We start from the raw sequence: 7,979 nt of genomic DNA on the forward strand, positions 1-7,979 counted from the left end.
GATGTGAGACAAGATTTTGGACAATACCTTTTCACCCTTTCATAAAGCAAGAAGTTTTCTGACTGCTTTTTATTTGAATGATGCATTTTTCATGAAATATGCCAGTTACCCATTCTTTGCTACAAAGTAGGTTACCTTTCTATCCATGTATCAAGCCTCTTTCATACTTATCCATTGTTCTGTTCCTTTATAAAGTGTTATTGCCTCTATGATAATCTTTTTATAATAAATAAATTCTTATAAAAACAAATTTGAGTATAGAGGTTAACATACAGGCAAAGGAAAAACATAATATGCTATTTCACATGAAATCGAATTACAAGAAACAAACGACATAGGCCATTGAAAATGCAAAAATAACTTAAAAATCATATAAGTGTTCTATAATTATCTTTATAATACAAGATAAACAATAGATAAATAACTAAATTTGAGGATAGAAGCATACCAAATTAAGAAAAAAAAACAGAAGCAAAGGAGACTCACATGACAATGAATTAAACAAAAAACAGAATAAATTATTGAATATGTAAAGATAACTTAAGAACCATGCAATTGTTTCACAAAATAATTGATTCATGCTAATGTTTCAAAAAATAAATGATTCATGTCACTGATTCAATCGTTATAGAGAGCAAAACATGTGCTAAACAGAATATCTCATCACTGATGATGTGCCACCATATGACCAAGATAAATCATTAACGTCGAAGATTCATCAAAGATAGTCGCCAAAAAAAACTTGGGGGAAATAGGTTAGGGACCACAAAAACCTTAATTTTATGCGAAACATAGTCCTCAAATGTGACACAAAACTTTCATAAAACTGAAGCGTCACATTTAATGAGCGTACATAGGTTCACACATTTTGGAGACATTCACAAAAATGATTTGCAAAGGTTGTACAATATTTGTGGACGTAAGTATTTAGTTAAAGGAGGTTCAAACATTTTAGGGATATTCACACTTTTTTTCCGAAGGTCATAATATATTTGCAAACTTAAGTATTTAGTTAAAGGTCACACAAATTATTTGAGGTCATACTATATTTGTGGACGTAAGTATTTAGTTAAAGGAAGATCACAAATTTTGAAGACTTTCTCGTAAATTATTTGTGAATGTCATACTATACTTGTAGACGTAAGTATTTAGTTAAAGGAGGTTCACAGATTTTTTGGGCATTCGAAAAAATTATTTACGAATGTCATACTGTATTTGCGAACATACCTTAAAAGTATTTAGTTAAAGGAGGTTTGCACAATTTGGAGACTTTCAAAAACATGATTGTCGAAGGTCGTATTGTATCTACAAACATACTTTTTAAAATATATTTAAAAGAGGTTCATACAATTTAGGGACATTCACACAAATTATTTGCAAAGGTTGTACTATATTTGCATACGTACATAAGGAAATATAGTTAAAGGAGGTTCACAACTTTTGGGTAACATTAAAAAAATGATTTGCGAAGGTCATACCATTTTTGCATACGTATGTCAGAAATGTTTAGTTAAATGAGGTTTGCATATTTGGGGTGACATTTGCACAAATGATTTGCGAATGTTGTACCAAATTTATGGAGGGGCAAAAATGTCTAAAAAAAATAAAAAATCAGATATTTGTATATAGGGAGGATTATGGCAAATTGTGAAGCATTTTCGAAATTAAGCCATTTTACAAGGACAATATGATCATTTTCTGTTTTATCTCTTTTGTTCCAATATACTTTTAAAATGTTTAACATACCAAGGTTTTCCTTATTTATTTTCTTAAAAAAACGGGACTTTAGTTAATCAGATGATTTTCCCTTGTGAGAAAATCTTAGGAAACAAATTTGTGACTCATCTTACCATATCCATACTTGGTCCAGCCGAGCAAATTCTTGCCCCCACTAGCAAGACAGTTTCTTTTACATGCATCTTTGGAAGTAGGAAGAGCACTCTATTTCAGTTGGACCAACTCAAACTTGGATCCAACTTCACAAAGTTGAGTTTTATACAGATCTGGCCAGGGTTGACAATCGTCCAAGTCGGAAGCCACTTGGGCTGAACTGGCCAACCTATTTTCAGATAATAGTTTAGGCCACCAGAGAGAGAGAGAGAGAGAGAGAGAGAGAGAGAGAGAGAGAGAGAGAGAGGTGCGCTTACGCATGTGTGGGGCCATAGGAGGTCCCATGACAGGATAGGTGTGGAGAGAAATTGCGCTGACGCAGGTGTGGGGGGAGAGGCAGAAGTGCCCATGCAACAGTGAATGCAATAAATTTATTTTTTTGTGTGTGGGTATGTTGTGCTGGCCCCTCACCATTCACCACCCTCACGTAAGCACCATTCCAAATTATTAAAAAGGTGCAATGTAGAGCTTGATTATGTTGCTAGACATTTGACATAACCCTCTCTTTACCTTTTGTAATTCATTATTTAAAATCCTAAAGGAGGGAGTGAGAGGTTGGGTTAGTGGGCACAAGAGAACAAAAACCAATGTCACAAAAAGGTGTTCCAATCACTAGAGAAAAGCAGACCAGAGCCAACAAAGTCTAAAGCAGCAATCAATCACTGCTCTCCTCATAAAACAGTTGATTGCAGCCACATCTTTCATGATTTGCTTCTTTTGTTTTCTTTTTGTCCAAGTTGGGGGATGAGGGCCTACTTCAAGGTCACCATATTTCCTGGTACTGCTCTAATAAGACCAACCTAGTACTGAGCCTAATCAACTCACTAGGTCAGATCTAATCTGAAAGCGTATTGAAGAAAATTTGGGTAGTTCCAAAACCGATCCAGCCATTTTACATGTAAATCTGTAAAGATCTGGTATTTGAAGGAAGCGGTTTTTTTTTTTTGGGAAAATGATGTCAGTTGAGGGAGACCTGCTGCACTAGAATGTCCTATGATGACAATGCAATGTTCAGCGGCGTAAAACCCTGACGCTGCCCCCCTTCTGCTTTGGCTTACTCACAAGCGATGCCAATGCCAATGCCGGAATTCGAACATGAGGCGCGAGGATGTCACCTGCCTCTCTAACTATGTCGGCGATCCCGGTAAGGCATCTGAATGAATAGCTTAGCCTTTTTCTTGGCTAGGTCAAAGGAAAACCCCGCTATCACCGACCATACATTGGCTTGCCTCCGGTTGGTAAACCCTTGAGGTTTCTCCTGCCTATCGGAGACTACACCCAGCTTGGCCTTGTCGCAAAGGGCGCGCTCTGTGGGTTTCAAACTCATGACATCCAGTAAGTTCACAAGTTGCCCCTACCAGATGAGCAGAGCCCTTGTGGGCAAATAGGTTAGACCACAAAAAGAATATGTTAGCTTTTTGGTCTTTGTGTGGAAGATTTGCAACCAGATAGGAATCTATCCAATGAATAATATGAAACCAGGCCCACTCACTCGATGCCAACCGTAGCTAGCTAGTTCACAACCCGTACAAAGGAAAGTGCTTAAATTGGTACAGTTTTATTGCATTCAGCCCATGAAAATGGGCTATGGTCCTATGCTGCACGCCCTCATGATGACCTTGAAACCTTCACATGCCAGGCTTTTTATCCTATTTGCTCTGAACAACTTGGGTCTCTAGTGAAGTTCTTACTTGAGGATGCCTGTGACATTTAGCTCTCCTGCACAGGTGCTCCCTTGCTACATGCATCCATATGTAATGTCCACTACATAGTACATACCCACCTTTATGCTTTTTTTTTTTTATGACTAGAAACCCTAGCCAAGAACCGGGTCACTTATGGACATCCCTCCTTGCAAGGTAAAAATACTCATCTTTATGTTGTTTATTTATGAAATAGAGACTGTTGCTAATTATTAAGGGCAGGCTTAATATATATATATATATATATATATATATACACACACACGATGAAAAACCCTTGAAAAAACAAGGGAAAACTAAGGGTGGCAATCGGGTCGGGTTGGCGTGTCAGCATACCTCAACCCGAACCCGACCCGTTTATTAAACGGGTCGGCTGTGGCAAACACGAACCCGACCCGTTTAATAAACGGGTAACCCGACACGACCCGCCAACCCATTTAATAAATGGGTTGGGTCGGGTAAACGGGTTTTCAGGTTCGCGGGTCGGGTTGTCGGGTTGACGGATCGGGTTGGCAGGTAGGCAGGTTGGCGGGTCGGGTTGACGGGTCGGGTTGGCGGGTTGATGGGTCGGGCAGACGGGTTGGCGGGTTGACCCACCCGCCTAACCCATTTATTAAACGGGTCAGCGGGTTGGCGGGTTGGCATAGCCCCAACCCGAACCCGACCTGTTTAATAAGCGGGTTACGCGAGTCGACCCGTTTATTAAACGGGTTGGCTTAAGCCCAACCCAAACCCGCCTAAGAGGCGGGTTGGCGGGTCGTGTCAGAAATTGCCACCCCTAGGGAAAACCCTCAGGTGGCCCCCCACGACCACCCTGCCTTATGTGGGGGCACCTGTGAAAGCTATGAACACACTCACGTGCCAGCGAGGTTTGATATGGGGTCTTCAACTCAACACCTTCACAACCACCCCGCTGGCCATGCGGGCGACCGTGAGGTGGTAAAGAGGCTTAGAGTATGTTTGCCATGAAAAGAAAAATGACTATAGTCAAGAACTACTTGAATTTCATGAGCATGGCCACAGTTGGCATGATGATGTCCAAACCGATGTTTTCAGTATCGGTATTGGCTCATTGGGCCACCGATTCAGCTGTATTGGCCGATACCGATACTCAAGTGAATTGTTCTAAATAATAATAAAATATTATGTGTGTCATAATGTGGCACATGTTAAAATCATTAAAATAATAATAAAACAACTTAATTTTTATAATTCTTTGTATTTATTAAAAAATAGCCGATTTGAAGGTGAAGCATACTGATTTTCTGCTGATACACACCCTTCAAGAATCATTTTTTTTTTAAAAGGCAAGCTGGGGTTAGGCGGAGGACTCCTACCAGTTATACATTACAACTTTAACATTGGGTTTTTGAACCTTCAACGTCCCAACACAAAGGTGACGTGCACTAGCTGCTCCTACCAGACAAGCTCCGATCATTTTTGTAGCAGTTTGAGCTGAGCTCGAGCTTATGACGAGCCTGAGCTAAACCAACTGCACTGAGCTGGCTCATTTACAAAAAGAAACACACTTTCAAAGCTGCGAGTGATAGAATTTGAACTCTTTACGTATTGAAGCTAGCTCAAGCTGGTTTATTTACACAAAAAGAAATACATTGTTTTAAAACTACAAACGCTTGGATTTGAACTATAAACCTATTGTTTGCAAGTCAAATACTCAACTATTTATTGTATAGCATATTACGTATTCAAAAAAATATGTATTAATACTTAACAAGATGAACCAAGCCAAACCTGACACATGTTCATGGTGAGCTCACCGAGACCATTTTTATGAGTTCAAACGAGCTTTTTATGGGCTGAGAACAAGCCCAACTATGAGTGACTCGTCTAACAAGGTTCAGTAGTGCAAGCACTGGATTTGACAAAACTTGGTCACATCTCATATGAAACCCAAGCACATACTCAGATGCTAAGTAATATGTTTTTAGGAGTTCGTGAACTTGGTCACTTTGAACATGATGTCAGACGTAACCTTTGGTGCCAATTTAGCTTTTTAAACCTCTTTTTTATAATAATGAGGAGAAACCATCGTACCAAACCCTATAGGGTCAAGGTTTGGTATATAATAAAGGAGGTTCGAATAGAAATAGGGTCGGATCCAAATGATTCAATTAGTACATGAATGTGGGTATGGTTTATAAAATTTCATACCAGACGCGTGTCTGTCTCAAGTTCGAATTACGACCCTTGATTTTTTAATATAAAAAAGTTAAAGAATATGATTTTATTGGGTATGGACTGGGTCTAGTTCATGTAAACCTTATACCACCTAAGTATGGTTTTTAAATGGCAGACCCGATCAGACCCAGGTTTGGGGCCGGTACCAGCACCTCAGAGTCAGATGTGGGTTGGGATTAACCTGTGTCTGAACCAGATTCGACCTGTTGACACCCCTTGTTAAGAGGCGACATGACCGTAGCCTTGTTTCACTGTCCAAGGTATCAAATTCTGCAAACCCTCCCCTTTGCTCGCCAGGGCTAGTTTCCCATTGGTTTTCAATCTTGTGGCAATGGCCACGAAGGTATAGAACTTGCAACATCCTTCAACTTGAATGACTTGTGCTGATCCATCTATCCAGATGTGCCAAGTCCTTGCAGGCAACTTGTCACTAGGGATGGCAGTGGACCGGGGGAAAGCGGGGCCCCGCCCCACCTCGCCCTGTTTGGACCGGGGATGAAGGGTATGAAATGGGGTTGGAGGCGGGGAGGGAGGTTAAAATCCATCCCCGTCCGAGGATGAAGGCGGGGATGGACGTGCACTTTTCCCCGTCCCGCCACGATCCCCACCCCGACCACTTTTCCCCGCTCCGCCCCGCCTCATCCCCGTTTGAACTGGGGAAGGAGGACATGAAACAGGGATGAAGGCGGGGGTGGAGGATAAAATCCACCCCCGCCGGGGATGGAGGCGGGGGTGGAGGATAAAATCTTGAGGCGGGGCGGGGGTGGAGACCTTGTCCCCCGCCCCGCCCCGCCCCACTGCCATCCGTATTTGTCACTGGCAATTTGAATGGTAACTCCAACTAGCTCATTGGGTCAAGTTATTTTATAGAGTTTCAGTGCTATTTGACCTCAATAACATGGGCAGCCATATCCACTACTTCCTGCCTTTTTCATTCAAGAAACTTCTCTCAGAAACACACCTACATGGTTAATCAAAAGTTTCTTGTCTAAACAGGCACTATAATTAGTAAAGAAAAAGTCCTGCCTAAAAAAAAAGGAGGCTGCTCCTCTCCATGTTGTCTAAATTACAACTATCTAGGGCACCGCATCAATAATATGGTCATTATATGAGCTTATCCTCTACAAACCAATGTCAACATCCCTTTCCAAATCTAAATAAAGAAATAACAAACGCATAACCACATTATTATATGTGTTAATGACACCAGCATACCCGAAAAGGTATATATATATATATATATATATATATATATATATATATATATATATATATATATATATATATATATATATATATATATATATATTTGAAAACAAAGCAAAGAAATGAATTAAGGAATATAAAAAAGAGGTCATATAAAGCAGCTTTTGGAAAATGTTTCAAAATAAATTATTTTCTATGATGGGATTGTAAAGATGACTTGCTCTTTATAAAGATTTGGTTTATTTATTGTTTCTCATCAAAATGCCTTTGAAATGTGTTTAGTCTCATATTTAAGTTGGAGAAAGACTTTCTTTGGTTCAAATAGAGTCTTTTCTTTATTTTTAATATTTTGAAAACCCTCTTGTCTTATGGTGACTTGCGTACGTTGCTGCACGATGCTCGTGAATGAAGGTGCTGACTGTGCATGTGTAAGGGCGCTTGAGTTATAATGTGACATTTTGATGATACACTTTGCACACTAGCAGCAGTGCGAGGTGCATCAAAAAACCTAGGTTCATTTTGACTGAACCAAGCCTACATTCACTTTTTGATCAAGCTAACATTGACTTTCAGATTCTTGCATTGATTTGGCTCATTTGAGAGCATTTAAATGGTGATTATGAAGCTTTGTGACTATGAGGCAGTTTTGAAGGTCTTTGACTGTTGTCAAAGGTGGGTGACCATTAAAGGTCATTTTCATTCATTTTTTAAAACATTGGATTTATGATTATTCAATATCATTTATCACTCAAAATTTTGTTAGCCTTTTTAAGTTTATAAAAACTTTTTATTTTTGCTTTTTTAGTCATTAGGTTTTTTTTATTCTCAAACTCTCTTACTTTCTATCCTTTTGGCTTCATTTTTGTCTTTTTGATCATCAGGTCACCTTGTCTTGCAAAGCAATATCACTCTTTAGGTCCAAGCCTAGTCTTATCTTGGGGACTCAGTCGCAATTGCATATAAACCTAGTTTGCATTTTCA

Source organism: Nuphar pumila, chromosome 16, assembly GCF_984573655.1.
Source record: "Nuphar pumila chromosome 16, dmNupPumi1.hap1.1, whole genome shotgun sequence".
Taxonomy (NCBI): domain Eukaryota; kingdom Viridiplantae; phylum Streptophyta; class Magnoliopsida; order Nymphaeales; family Nymphaeaceae; genus Nuphar; species Nuphar pumila.